The sequence below is a fragment of the Vicugna pacos genome, chromosome 27, assembly GCF_048564905.1.
Source record: "Vicugna pacos chromosome 27, VicPac4, whole genome shotgun sequence".
In the NCBI taxonomy this organism is placed as follows: domain Eukaryota; kingdom Metazoa; phylum Chordata; class Mammalia; order Artiodactyla; family Camelidae; genus Vicugna; species Vicugna pacos.
This window is the reverse complement of record NC_133013.1, coordinates 11,377,359-11,392,974: the sequence shown is the minus strand read 5'-3', so window position 1 is coordinate 11,392,974 and position 15,616 is coordinate 11,377,359. Positions and strand designations below refer to the sequence as shown.

Sequence of the window (15,616 nt, the reverse complement as noted above, 5' to 3'; positions counted from 1 at the left end):
TCTTACTATACAGACTTTACAGCAATATCTTGAAATAGAGAAAAGTTAGAAACAACCTGAATGTTTCATAAATATAAATTGTTTAAATACACATTAGTAAATCCAGAAATGGCATAGTTTGAGGCCATAAAAATGATACTAAGTAAATAGGTCTAGTAATAAGGATACATTTGATGATACATTAAACATAAAAGGCTGGTTGCGACATGTATGTAGAATAAGGTGTAATTTTATATATCTACCAGCATGTATAGCAGTGCAATCCCAATGGCTGATTTGTGGTGAAAGGGAAAACTTATTTTGGGGATGTTCTTACTTGTACTTTGTGTATTCTAGTTTCTCTCTGTAATGAATATACATTGCTTTTATAACATCAAAAAATAATAGGAAAAAAACTACTTTTTTGGTGGAAAACACAATTGGGCACTTATCTCCACCAGCTGAAACTATCCTCAGTTAAGCCTTTTAATCTGCTGTCTCATCAGGCTGTGCATTCGTTTGATAGATGGCCCTGGTGCCTCTGGCCTGTCATGTTGTTATTTGCTTTGAACTCTGAACATCTGGGTGGCAAGGACCATAGCTGTCTAATATTGTTGTTGTTGGGGTTTTTTTTTAGTGTTTAAATATGAAGAAAAATACATTAAAATTCTTCTGATCATTAGGATGAATCAAGAACAACTAACCCAATATGTTGAAGGCAAAATCAACCTTCTAAGCTTGGTGCATAAAGGGAAACAAAGGGAGACCCATGTCACCGTCCTCTGTCCCCTTTCAGCCTCATCGTACAGAGCACAGCACACTCAGCCGGGTTTAAAACGACCGCAGATGTAGGTTCCTTAACTGTCTACTGCATTTTCTTCCTGGTGTAACTGGAATGTCTTATACTGCCCCTTTGCTTCAATACATCCACTTAACCACATTCGTTAACTATTTTCAAGATTCATGTTTATCTTTTCACTCTTCGAGTACATGTTCTTTTATTAAAAGATAATGAACTTACATTCAGAAAAATAGCTAAAGCTGAATTTATATTTTTATTGAATTTATGTTTTATATTTATATCTTTGGATTAAAATCGGAAGAGTAGCAGGTGATTCCTTCACTTCTTCAGGAGAGAAAGAAGGGTTGTGCCTATTCAAAAACAAACATGCATCTGAAAAAGTAAATATTTTGGTTAAACATCCAGATATTATACCTTTGCAATGTCAAATACATGAATAATTGGGTGGTCAGATTGCGTTTTATTGTTTTAATGTTTATTTAGTCAGCTGGCATTATGTAGAATGCCACAGTGGAGCTGACAAATCTCATTTCAAAAATTAGGAAAAGAGGAATTTTTGTTTTATTGAACTTTTCTCAGAGGCTTTTGGAAAACATGAAGAGCCCAGGCTAAGACTACTAAAAGGCATATATTTGTGGGGGTTTTCATTTTTGTGTTTTTGTTGTTGGTAGTTGGTTTTTTGCTGTTGAAGAGAGGAGGTAATTAGGTTCACTCATTTATTTATGAATGTACGGAGGGACTGGGGATTGAACCCAGGACCTTGTGTATGCTAAGCACACACTTTACCACTGAGCTCTACTCTCCCCTCAAAGGGCATATATTCGTAAATAAGAGTTGTAAGAACTGATATAACTAAATATTAAGAAGTATTCAAAAAGTAAAAACATTTAAGAAAAGTTAGCCTGCAGAAGAGAAGAATAGAGGTAATTCAACAATTTGTTCCCAATAAATAACAGGATGGGAGGTAGAAGAGAGTGGCCATGTTGATGCCAGCCCCACTTAAAGGCAACAACCCATGAGAACTGCCTTTAAACCCTGCCATGTCTCGGATCAGACATAGTTCCTGATGGGTACCCAGTGAATAGACTTCAACACCTCGTATTCAACCCATCTCCCACAAACAGGCACTGGCAGCCTCCTGAAGCAGGGACACAGCTCTGAGCCATGCCACCATAGAGGGAACCTGGAATGTCCCCTCCAAACAGGCCATTGATAACCCAGGCAAGCATCAAGGAAGAGAAGCTGCATAGACAAAAGAAATCATCTCTCTGAGTTGAGTTTGATGGATGAAGAGGTGGCCCACGTGAATAAAAGAAAGAATTTCAGGGATTCCAGGGAGAGGAGACAGCACATTCAACGCACTAAGGTATCATGATGTGCTCAGAGAACGCACTTCAGTGTGACTAGAGAGCAGGACAGGTGGCAGGAGGGGGCACTGCCAAATCAGGCCCAGCCCAGGTGAGCACAGGTCTTCCTTTCTGCCACATTAAGTTTAGGTCTCGTCTCTGAGGCAATTGTAGAATTCGTACCACAAGGATTTTTTTTTTTACAGGGAAATGACATAATGGTATTAGCATTTTAATGTTTGAAATATCATTCTGGCAACAGTATGAAGAATAGGTTCATAAGAAAGTAATACTGGAGGCCATTACCACATTCCAGACAGAAAATGATCCACACGTGAATTAAGGAGATGATTGTAGGGATGGACAGACAGAAGCAGAGTCAAGCAATGGTAAGGAGTGGAGAGTGACAGAAACTGTGAATTGCTTTGGTGAAGAAGAAAGAGGAAGAGAAGAGTCTAGGATAGTTGTAGGTTCTTGCTTTGGGCAACTTGGTAGATGGGGGCACATTTTCCTCATATAGTCAATCCAGATGGAGAGGGGTGGGATGGTCGGAAGGGATGGCACATTTAGTTTCCTAGGCGTAGAGTTTATAGTACCCGTAAATATCAAAGGAAGAAGTTGCATTTACTAGAATGTAAGAGCCATGAGGACAGGTCCCTTGTTGGTTTGGTTCAACCAGTCAGACGTGTGTCATTCAACGTAACCATTGCTCAGCATGGTACCTGGAGGTGATAAGTGCTCAGTCAATTTCAGTTGGAAACGTGTTCTTGGATGAATCGGGTCTAGATCTCAGGACAGCATTCTAGGCAGTTATTCAATGCTCTTTGGTTTCCCTGCCCAGAAAAGTCTACAAACTCCTGTGCTGTCCACCAAGATCATTTTACATAGAGAAATGGGAGTGATTCTGTTCCACTCCCAAAGGAATGAATTACAAAAATGTTACTCAGATTCCTAGTGGTCCTAATCCTCTTTGTTCACAGATATAAGCAGGGTTGTTTGTTTGTTCACTGACAGAAGAGGAAGAACTTGCCAAATAAATGTTTGAAGTGGTCAGACTGAGCAGAACCAATGATAGGTAAACGGGAGTGAGCCTCTGATATTTTTCTCATGGCACATGTGGCTTTTAAGTTGCTATTGAAATGGGTAGGAGAACGAGTAGGATTGTTGAGGGTGACTGTGACACCCTCATCCATGTATACATCCACATGACAGTGCTGCATTGGAAGGAGAGGCAGTGAGAAGTGCAGAACTCAAGCAGAAATCTGGAAAAGAATAAGAAAAAAAGAAAGAAAGGGAAAAGAAAGAAAGAAAAAAAACCTAGTACATGACTCTGCAACTTAGAAGTTGGAAAAAAATCTTTTGCCAGAGAAGCTTGAACTACCTGCCTATCTCTTTAAGCACTTTCATGGACAAATCAAACACAGATGGTCCATTACATTTATGACCTCCTGTCAATTATTCTAGATGGAGCATGCATTAATTATTGAAATATTTTCATAGTATACAAGTTGTTAGTGGTTACATTGCCACAGATAATTTCAATTTTCTGATTAGAAGCCGGTATAAACAGCTGTATTTATAAAAATCAATCTCTTGAATGTAGTAAAAACTACAAATACAGTAGTGGATACTTTTTTTTTTTTCCATTTCACATAGCCAAACTAGAAATCCTGGCCTCCATCCTTGGACATCAGCATTCTGTTAGCTTTGCATACGATACATAAACTCTGCCAAAACCTATTACAATTGTAGTAAATTTTGATTACTGGAGTTGTTTGTTATTTATGTCTAGAAGATAAAAATAATATTGGAAATAGCCCTCTTCTCTTCGATGTATAAATTACATGCATAAAATATCTTGTTTTGTAAACAGTAAAATAAAAAAGACTCAACTTGGTTGAAGATTCAGATGGTTGCATCTACTTCAGTTCATGTCAGTAAACACTTTGGATGATGGGAAAGTCCACTGACTGTTTAGACTTTTAACTGGGCCGTTGTTTTTTGTTTTTATTTTTGTCTAGCAGGGTAAACGAAGTGCTGGGGCCATTTAACTGTCACAGAACAGCAAGGACGTGTGCCAATGAGGCAGCACCTTCAGAAACACTCTGAAGGAACTTAGAGAGAGGCTTCTTTATTTTCTGTCACTCTGGAAGGAAGCTATTTGTTCAAGGGACATCAACTGAGCACCTACTATGCGCAGGAAAGGTCTGTAGGCATTTGGAGTATATTTAGGGACATATCAAAGATCTCTGCTCCTACCAGGATAGATTCCATCAGAACCAATTGCCTCATTTATTCTTAAGACAGGTGAGCTAACTTACCTAAGGTCACCCAGCAAAAAGACAGTAAACCCAGAATAGAAACCCAGGCTTTAAGAGCCCACATTCCTTTTTTTTTTTTAGATGTCTTTTTTTTTCCTTTGGAGGTGGGATAATTAGGTTTATGTATTTATTTATTTAATGGGGGTACTGGGGATTGAACCCAGGACCTCGTGCGTGTTAGGCACGCGCTCTACCACTGGGCTATACCCTCCCCAGCCAGAGCCTGTATTCTTAACCCATCAGATCACTCATGCCTTTACCATTTGCAGCTCACCATTTTCTGGGTCCTTAAGATGGTAATACTTAAGTGTAGTTAGCTAGACTTTCTTCAGTAAAAGTCTTCAGTTAGGCAGACTATCCCTAAAAACAATTTTTCTTTTTAAGTGCTGTCTGTGTCTCTTCTCTCTGAAATCCACTATTGAAAAGAATGTTTAGGTCAAGAAAGATACAAAGGAGGTAGTCATCACAGGAATGCCGATTTCACAGCCCAGTGGGATAAGGTGGCCCCAGAAGCAGCAGGCAAAGTCAACAGGCTTCTTTTACTGGCTTCTTTCTCTAGCAGAAGCCAAAGAGGGTCAGAAACCATCATTCTCATGAGGCACACCCAGGCGGTGCGGATGGCACTGTCCTTTCACGATGGATTTGCACAACACGGAAAGCAGTGGTCCCCACCCACCTCAGCAGCAGCTAAGCCTGGCAAAGTATGGTCCCCAAACTGAATCATGCCGGAGGATGGAAATTTAGCCTATGCACCAGGTAGAAATCACTTACCAGGGAGCACGGCTTCCATCCCGGACCCCTCTCACTGACATTCATAAGCAACACTGCTAATGGGGAGAATTCATGTGAAGATCAATGACAGATGAATCAAGGCTGTTTGATTAACGTTAGGTGTTAATTTTGCCAAATTAAAGAGTCATGCCTTTTCCTACCGCTAATAATAAAATTCTTCCAAGTTTATTTAGCACGTTTCCTATTTTTAAATATCCAGATTTTTTAAAACCATTTTGCTGTTGGTGAAAGAGAGAGGGTGTCTGAATCAGATTTGACAAAGAGCCTGGAACACTAAGCTTACTGGTTGACATCAGGTTCCGGACAGTCTTTCAGGCTTCTCCCAATTTGATCCTCACCAAAGGAAAGAGAGAAGGTTTTACCAAGTCCATGTCCAAATGAGAGCCTGAAGCTCGGGGACACGGAACAAATCAGTGTTTCATTCCGTTCAAAAGGAAGTAAGTGGGCATACAAAGCCCAGTGGGGGTGTGTGAGTGAGGAGGGCACGGGAAGAAAGGCATACAAGAATAGAACATGGGAAACACAATAATGGAAGTACACACAAGGCAAAGAAGGGGCACAGAGGCGGAAATAATTAATTTCAGTTAGGATGGAATGCAGATCCATCTAGTTACAGATACACCTGTGTTGTAATCCACACTCTAACGATACGCTCAGTGGTTATACAGTGTCTAAAATTGTTGTTTTTTTATGAGATTGCACAATATAATTACCTGGGAATCATGAAACAAATAGAGTATTATGCTTACTGAATCAGAAGGTTTTGGACATAGAGCACAGGAACCTGGTTTTTTAACAAGCCATATGGGGAGCCCATGGTCTACAACTTTGCTGTTCAAAGTGGGTGGGGTCCGTGTATCAGTGGCATTGAATGAACCCGGGAGCCCCTTAGGAATGCAGAATCTCAGACCCCAGCCAGGCATGCTGAATCAGAATATGCATTTTAACAAGATCCCCCAAGTGATTTCCTCTCCACATCCAAGTCTGGAGAGCACTGCCCTACAACATTCCTCTCCTATCGGACATTGACCCTTGATTAGAAAAAAATCAGGCAACATGACCCAGACTGTTCTTAGTGAACCCAGGAGGGATCCAAGCAAGCTCGGCTTTTATCTCCAACCTCCTTCCCAGTGCAGAGCTTCTCGTTGTCCATCACCCTCTGAGAAAGGATTACAAAAAACCCAATCAGAATTTTCTCACACTGTGTAGAAATTCAGCACCTAATTCTTGAGCTATCGTGTATTTCAAACATTTCCAAAATTCACCTTGGAAGTATTTGGAAAGTGAATCACCATTTGCCCGTCTCTAAATGTCCAGTCACTCCCATTTCCCACTGTTCCTTGAGGGCTAGTAAAGCACTCGGACAATCCCTTCTGCTAGTTTTCTTTGCCCCCTTCTAAGACAGTCACTCCATCAAGATCCAGAGACACGGGTGTGTTTACTGTGGCGGGGAAACCATGATAAATTCGATCCTGTGCTGAAGCTTCAGCTTCTTCTGACAAGTGTTTGTTTAAACCTGGCTCCTTGAGTGCAATTGGGGCAATTTCTCCTTGTTTGCAATTGTTCTCTTCTCTGCTTGGGGAAAGCCCTTCAGCCTGCATCCTGGGATAAAGGAAGGAGGAATTGTCCTTCTCCGGTCCAAATCTCACCGCTCAGCCAGAACCGGTACAATTAGTGTAATGCTTGGATTTTGATATCCACGTATTATTGCAACATTAAAAGAAATTCTAAAGAACTAAAATGACTTGCAAGTCTACCCACCCTGACAGATTCATGGTCCATAGACATATAAAGCTAAGTTTACATAGGGGCTTGCTTTTTAACTTTCCTTAAGAGTACGTCAAAAACATTTTTTGATATTGCTATAGACTTCAAGCATTTAATGCTTACACAGTACTGCAGTCCTGAGATGCTATGGGTATGGAATTAATCTACTACTCTTGGACATAGAGTTGGTTTCCAATTTTGCATTATGAGAAATAACTTCTAAAAGCTCATTTTAGAGATTTTAGAGATTCAATCCCAATACTGAACAATTATCATTAAAGAAAAGCAAAAGCTGGCCCAGGGCCAGGATTACTTTGCTAACTTCCATTAGCCTTCTCAAAAGTGTATGTCATTAGTCACAAGGGGGAGCAGGCAGAAAAGTATAAAGAAAACTATACAAAATTGATCCTTTTATTTTAAGAATCAGCTGAATGTACACGTTCTACTAAAAGACCCCAAAGTATCATTTTCACGAATGAATTACTATCTATAATATAGACTGAATATGTTATTAATATATGTGCCTTTAGCTTCATTGCACTTAAAGGTTCTGAGTTACAAACAATTCGTGGGTTACATGGCAGGCCATTTCCTGATTAGATGCCTGTATCGGAGAAGAGGCTGGCTGTAGCCTAACATTTTAATATAGTTGTAATTTGATTACATTCTCACTTTCTGTTTTAGAGTGTAGAATTGAAAACACATTACTCTCCATCCCTCAGAATCTGTTTAACCTTTATCTAGACTATACTCAGTCCAGTCACTGCACTGAGAACTAGCCAAACATTCGACTTCTGTTTTCCCTTCCCTGTTCTATCACCTGTCACTGTCCCCTGAATAATGGTGACACTCGTTTTGACGGAGCATGAGGAAAACAATAAAAGCCACACGGAGTAGCCCAACTTTGAAGACAAGGTCTCCTCTGGCATTCCAGGCCACGAGAAGGGTAATTGTGGAGGGGAGCATGACCATTTTGTTTTGCTAACTGGAAGATCTAGAAAGGAGAAGGAGAAATAAATTTTGAAAGATGGTTGGGGGACAAATCGTGGAGGACTTTGAATGACAGGACAAAAGTGTCTGAGTAATAAGAAATTATTTCAAGCAAGAGACATTTGAAACCAGATTGGTGCCTGGTAAAGATGCAGCTGAGTGAAATGGATGGAAAAGTGAAGGGCCTGCTTAGGCTACGTAAATAGGGAGCTACAGGTGGTTGAGAGCTAGTAGGAAGGGTCTGGGTGAAGAGCCAGCAAGAAAAATGAAAAGAGTACATGGGTGTAAGACCATGGAGAAGAACATAACTTATTGGGTGGGGGCAAGGGAAGTCATTCTTGGCAAGATGCTCCCAGGACAACTTCTTCTGGGGCCCTGAGTCCTAAACAAACACTATTTTTCCCAAGGCCATCTTTTACAATAGGAAAAAATCTGTAGGTGTTGGGTATCAAACTGGCTGAAACAATTGTTTAAACCTGGCCATCAGTCTTGTGATGGAAATGGGAAATGTGTCATTGACTTTGGGACCACATTTTAAAAGGAACAATAGATTTGGTTTGGTTTGGCCTTTTGATTGAAGCTGCCCAGTCTCTGAAGGGTTTGCCACCTCAGTAGACATGAGCAGCCCAATTTCTAAGCATCTGGTGAGTTATTAGGCTACCCAGCCCTACCTGCCCTGGAAGGAAAAAAAAAAAAAACTCAATGGGAAAGGTCCCATTGGAATGTCTCCATCTCCTTGGAGAAGTAAAAGTAACGTTTTAAAGAAAAAATGAGAGTGGTGAGTGACATGTGGTTTTAAGCAGAGTTGAGAAAAGATGTATCAGAGATTCTGGTAGGACTTTCATTGAAAAATTTAAATTGCTAGATAATTTGGCAGTAACTATTAAAACATAAGATATGCATATCCAGTAATTTCACTCTAAGTAACCATGCTAGAAATATACTCATAGCATATGAATATTTTGCATATGAACATATGAGAAATATTTCAGTACATAAGGAAGTAGGTGTTCCCTGCAGTGCTGTTTATAGTAGCAAAAATGTACCTGTAAATTGTGGGAATAATATGGCTGTGTTACTGGCCATAACATGGGATATTCTAGAAGCAGTTAAAAAGAATGATGTGTATCTGTTCACTAAGGAGGTAAGCTCTCCAAGACACTGATGAGTGACAATAGCACATGCATAGTGGTATTTACAACATGACGCATGTTTCAGAGGTTCATTTGGATAGAAAAGGGACTAGAAAGGTGTACACATTTGCTAACATAAATCATATCAAGGAAGGTGGAGAAAGCAATTAGGGTCAGCACTCGTAGCAAGGAGAACTTTAGCCTTGCCCTCTGTTACTGTAATATTTACAAGGAGAATAAGTGCATGGTAATTGTTTTGCATTTCAAAATGTATTTCATGGGGGGGGTGTAGCTCAGTGGTTAAGTGTATGCTTAGCATGCACGACATCCTGGATTCAATCTCCAGTACCTCCATTTTTTAAAAAAAGTAGAAAAAAAAAAAACAGAAAAAAATATATTTGAAAGACTTAAATACCTTGGTCCTAAAGAATTGTTTCTTCCCATCAAACATCAGATCTTATACCAAAGACACCTTTCCTGTAAAATAAGTCATTAAAAAAAAAAGTCAAGTGAGGTTTAATCTAGGTGCTAATGGTTAATAGCCATAGATACAGACAGACAGACAAGCGAACCTCCCTTGGCAATCTCCCTTAGAGCTCCCACTATGATTCAGGTTCACCAGAGCAACTCTGTTCAATGTAATGGCACAGCTGCCACGGCTTAAATAATGTGGCAAAATAAACATCAAAGGGCATGCCACTGAATTGCCGATGTGGGGACATCCTCATTTATGTCATATTTAAAAGGGGACATGAAACATCACATTCTCCAGAAATGAGATCTAGGAATGGAGCTGGCTTCAAATCGGAACTAAATAATCTAGATTGGTTTGCATTCATGCAAGTATTTTTCTCAGTTTAGAAATAAGCGGAAGCAAATTATTTTCCAAATTAGAAATGATGTCTACAGTGCCTTTATTTTTGTTCCAATTTTGGAGACAAGATAGAGCTAATGCAATTTTAATATAGTTTAGCAGGTACTGATTATCACAAGATCATCTTTTGCTCCCTTAGGACGTTTTCACTTAAAAACTTGGTGGTGTTTGGGGTTAAGTGTTCTAAGAGGGATTCTAGCACATGACAGAACAGAAAGTATTAACCCACTACGTAGTCAAGAGCTGGGTTAATCTTTTAAGCCATTCAAAAGAAAATCAGAACATGAACCCTAAAAGACAGTTCAAGTATTCTGAAAGAAGCGCAACCATGTCTACTTGTAACAGTCCACTCTGGTGGATTTTCAGTTATTTTGGTCACCTTGCTTTGACTTTTTAATTCTCAGAAGCAACTTTTCATATGAGTCATTTTATTTTTCACGTGTTTGGAAGGGATAACCCCTGGATAGTTCTTTGAGCCTAAAGTTGAACACAGTCTGTTATACTGAGCACAAGAGAGTCACTCTGGAAAAAGGGTGTTTAATGAGTAATTTTGCAATAAAAGGCCTTCCTTGAAAACGTCCTCTAGACATTAGACCTGTGCTTTCTTTCTGAAATACATTAACAGCCTCCAGAAGGCTCAGAGATGCTGGCTGTTAGGCAAACCCTGACATTCAAAGTGCATCGCAAGCTTTGTGCCCACTCTCACCCCTCCCCACCCCTGCCCTGCTCTCCGCCGCCCCCCGCACCCCCACCTCCACCCCCAGCCAGTGTTTGGAGATCATGTTGTCTGGAGTTCTCCTGGAGAGAAAGATTGATCAAGCAGAGCAATCGGAGTTATTTCCTATGCATGAAATTGATTAAATGCTTCACTAAATGGCTTATAAATTTGCTTCTCATATTTCTGTCACCCACTGAAAAGATTACAGAAACTCCGCATATAACCATGTTGTATACAATACCAAATTACAAAAGGTTGTAAAAACTAATGTTTTGTTTAAAGTTTTGAGCAGGACCATATGCCTTCAGTGACCTTGAGTAAGCTATTTTAATTCAAAACATTTCAAAGAATAGAACGGGGAGAAATATTCAACTCCATAACAAGGCAGACAAGTGGTGAGTAGACCTCAGTTAACTCTGCTGAACTTCTGCTCTTTCCTACAAGAGGGGAGAGTGCATCCCCTCCCACCTCACGCCTTGTGTCTCCAAAGCTGGGAAGCACATGTGGTGTCAACAAGGATCTATTTACAAAGAAGATGAAAAAGGGGGCTCTAAGACCTCCCAAAGCTGAATGTGCTCTCTTATTTGTAGTTCAGAGACACATCCTAATGAGTTCCGAAGTCATGCATAGACTTGCAAGGACTGTGTAGAAAAGATGACAGATACTAGAGCGGGTGGTGTGATTGTTTTATGTTTAGGGTTTTTGTTTGTTGGTTTTTAATCTTTAGACATCTTTCAAATGTCAGTTAAGTTCTATTCTTTCTCCCGTGTGAGAATTCCTTCCAACTCATGTGTAACAATGCCCGGGGGTGGGGGTTGGGGGGGTGGATTTTAGCAAAGCAGCGATTTATAGGCAAGCACGTGACCTACAGATGTTACTGGGGAAACTAATCCTTTTCTTAACATGACCTTAAAAGTACCTTCACTTCTACAGGAAAAATGATATTCTTTCATAACATTTATAAGACATCATGTCCCCAGCAAGAATTAACATTTGGCGGTAACGCACAGCTCTAGCAAAAGCTTCAAGAGAAAACGTTTATAACCAAAGATGTGCTTAAGATCCCTACCGGCCTGACCTTTGTCATACACGTCCCCAACCTCCTGTCACCTTCAGGGATAGCCAGTGTAGGGACCAAGATGCTGCCACAGCCATCCGGACCCCAGAATGGTGGGAAAAAATCAAGGCAATGCTGTCAGTGGGAGGTGGGGGAGTAGGGGAAGGGCAGAAGGACTTTCCAACATCAGCCCAGGTCCACATCTGCTTTTGTACAAAGTTTCAGGGTACATGCAAGGTGTTGCAATGGAATTATATCTCACTTGTGAAAACACAATGTAATCTCAGTAGTAAAATTCAAGTTTCTGTGTGTTTTGTTTTTTTTTAATGAGTACCTGCTCTGGGAGATATGCCAACAATTCAGGGATGATTTAACCAGACCATCAACAGCTGGACAACTTACTTAACTCTTTGGTGATGGCTACATGAACCTTCATTTTGGCTTCAAGCCACCACATAATTAATGTTGATACCAGACACAGAGGGTTTAATAAATTATAACAAAGAAAGGGATTCCTGATTATACAACGCAGAATCACTAGCTTCTACCCACAGGTGTTTGCCATCTTCAGAGACGTGAATGCATGTCTCCTAAAGTTTACTCCCCGGAACACTAATTCTCCAAGATTACCCTTTATACAAGGGTTTTGCTGATCAAATCCACTGGGTAACACTCTTCTGGAGAATCACAGCGCATAGGAGTGTTAAGAGGTAGGCGCTGTAAACAATCCTCTCTAACTCAGTTTACCTGGACTTTCTCACTTGACCACGGACTTTTTTTTTTTTTTTGTATTAATGCTTAGAACCTTGGAATTGCTCTTTGAAACATACTCTGGGAAACACTGATTTAAACCTACTATACGTCTGGTGAACCAGTCCGCCTCTTTTGAAAGTTTAGCAAGCTCTAAGCTTAACTGCCCCTTCGGTTAGACTTTTGGCCAAAGCAAGAGAAATCCTTAACCTCACTGCAAGAGGTCCTCCGCCTTGTGATATTCAGCTTTGAGCCCTGCACATTTTCCTGTCCTAATTGGGGCCGTTGCATGTTCTATGGCTGTATAAATTATATGTATATTTTAAAGCAAATCTCATCTAATCTGAGCAAGTGCCCGTGGGCATTGAATGCCCAGATGACTATTAGTTGCATTTATTAGTAAATAAATGCTTCCCCTATCTTGTTTTCTCTTAGATTCCTCTTTGTCTCTGATTACTTACAAACCCACTTTCCATTTCTATTTTAAATAATAAGACAAAAGCCACGTTTACCTTTCCCGTTCTACGATCAGAATCACTCGTACATCGAGATCATTCAAGAAAATCCAGAGGTGTGTGCGCATGAATGAGAGCGACGTGATTGTAGAGATAAGCTTGGCTCTACCCTCCTTTGATTCTTTTTTTTTAGGTAAATCATTTGCAGACTTCAGCCTCTTCATGCGCATGAGTAAAAAATTACCCATGAGGCACCCCGGAGGAGCCGGATGATAGACAGGGCTGTATCACAAACTCTCGGTGGGGATTTTTTTTTTTAATTTTATTTTTTTCTTTAATGGAGATACTGGGGGTTGAAGCTAGACCCCATGCATGTTAAGCATGCGTTCTACCACTGAGCCATACCCTTCCCCTTCAGCAGGGATCTTTGCCTTGGTTTTCAAACTATAGGGAGCCCCACAACCACCCTGAGGCTGCAAGGCTGCAGGCTGCGTTACAAAACAGACCTGGAGCTGCATCTCCAGAGTTTCTGTTTCAGTCGGTCCGGGGAGGGGCCTGAGAATTTGCATCGCTAATGAGCACCCTGGTGATGCTACTGGTCCAGGACCACACTTGGGAAATTACAGCTATCCAGCAGCTCCCGAACTTAACCTAATCAATGTTACCTAGAAATTTTGTTATAGGCAACAAGCGGCAGCCTCCCCCTAGACTCCTGAGATGGCATCTCTAGGAAGGAGATTCAGGAATCTGCATTTTTAGTAAACACAGCAAGCCGTTCCAAACATCCAGGCCCGGACCACCTCAGCCAGAGAAGCGGGGCTTGCCTTTTCCACCGGGGCCTCGGGTCTTGGACCCCTGCCTGCCTCTGCACGTAGGGAGCCTCCCTGCTCGAGAGACCCCTTCCAAGTACAAGAAGGCTGAAGACCTGTGAATGCCTCAGCCAATAACTTGTCCTGTAATTGGTATATTGATTGCTAATGTCATCATGTTTTAGTATATGTAAACCCCTCACTCTATGACACAGCCCCCAACAATCCAAAAAGTCATTGTTTATTCATTGTGACTCCCAAACTGGCCCTTGTCAGTTCCCGCTGGAGGGCCTGCTGATAAAAATCAGGAGATGATTGGATGTACACATTCTTAACATGACTGACCCATGACATCTCAGAGGGCAGCCAGGGAGCCTGTCATTACAGTACAATACTTTTCTTTCTTCCTCCTTATCTAGCCCCAGATGACTTTGAGATTTTTATTAACTCATTAATGACTGAAGATGTCATTAGAGCCAATAGAAGGGTTTTTTTTTTTAATTTTTCTTTCATTCTTTCTTTCTTTAAGTGAGAATAAGTGCACAATTTGCTCCTGGTGAGAGGGAAACAGGCTCATGAATGAAGCAGCTAAGACAGACCAAGTAGAGAGACCCTTCAACTTTATTAAAGTTTGAAATCTGATTGGCAGGTACTGGGACTGAAAGGCTACACACAGAAATACCAAGTTGCTGCAGAAATATGCTGGGCAAGAAAAATGGTGCAATTTGGTAAGGAAATAGCCACCCATAAAATTCAGCAATTTCTATTGTGCTGTGGGAGCAATCTTTCCAACCCAATAGCTAAATAAAAAAAATTTTTTTTAATTCACAGTAAGGCTACTGAAACCTCTAAATGTTCTTTACCTACATACTCATTAAACCATATCTTGTTTCTGCCTGCCTTTAATTTTCACATCTGCAGAATTGCTTTTAAAAATCAAATTAGATCTTTTGAAGGCACTTAAATTGCAACAACCTTATGTTTTTTTATATACTCTTGGGTTTCAAGCTTTTCATCTGGCTTGTGTGTCCAATTAATGGGCGATCTCAAGGAAGCACTAATCATTTTGAAAACTTGAGAATATAAAAAGCAAGCAGACTATTTTCATTATAACTGATTGGATTGAGAATAAGCTACAGAGGAAATGTTCAATAATTATGATAACTTTTTCTTAGATGAGATCACAAAAAAGAAAACGTCAGTCACATAAGGTGCTTTTCATTGCAATGAAGTCTTTGAAGTCTGTTTCAGTTGGTTCTGCTTTGGGGTGCAGCCTCGAGCATGTCAGAAGGCTTAGAGAGGGGGCTTACACTGATTTTATCAGGCTGGGTAATTCACTTGGCAAAGCAAACGTCTATTACTAGATGTATCTCATATGTTACCAAGTGTTTACGAAATTTTACCATTGTCAAAACACACTGTAAATTAACAGATCCTCGTAACACATGGAAACTGCTCCCCAGGAGAGAAAGTTGTTGTCTGAGGACCTAAAAAATTTTTGCCCAAGGAAATTGCTGTCAGTAAACTATGACCAAGATTTAAATAAGCCTGAAGCCAAGTTTCATTCTTAAAGCACCTAATTATATCTTCCTTTCTGTATTTTTTTGCCTGGTGGAGAATTTTACTCATTAAATGTTATGTTAAACAGAATAATTAGTTAATATTTGCAGATTAATGACATACAATAATTTTATCTAATTCAGTAATAATGATATTAATTTTTTTCACCTTTCTGTACATAATGCCAAACATCCAGATAAAACCTTGGAGAAAAAAAGTCAAAAGCCCAGATGTTTTTAGAGATCCAGATGCATGGTATCAAG

The 15,616-nt window shown here is 40.2% G+C and overlaps 1 non-coding gene across 1 annotated transcript; it reads right to left on the bottom strand.

Moving 5' to 3' along the window:
* Positions 1-4,587: 4,587 nt before the first annotated feature.
* On the bottom strand, positions 4,588-4,660 carry TRNAV-AAC (transfer RNA valine (anticodon AAC)). Its single transcript has one exon. It is a non-coding gene; the product is annotated as a tRNA-Val (tRNA).
* Between the last annotated feature and the right edge of the window lie 10,956 nt (positions 4,661-15,616).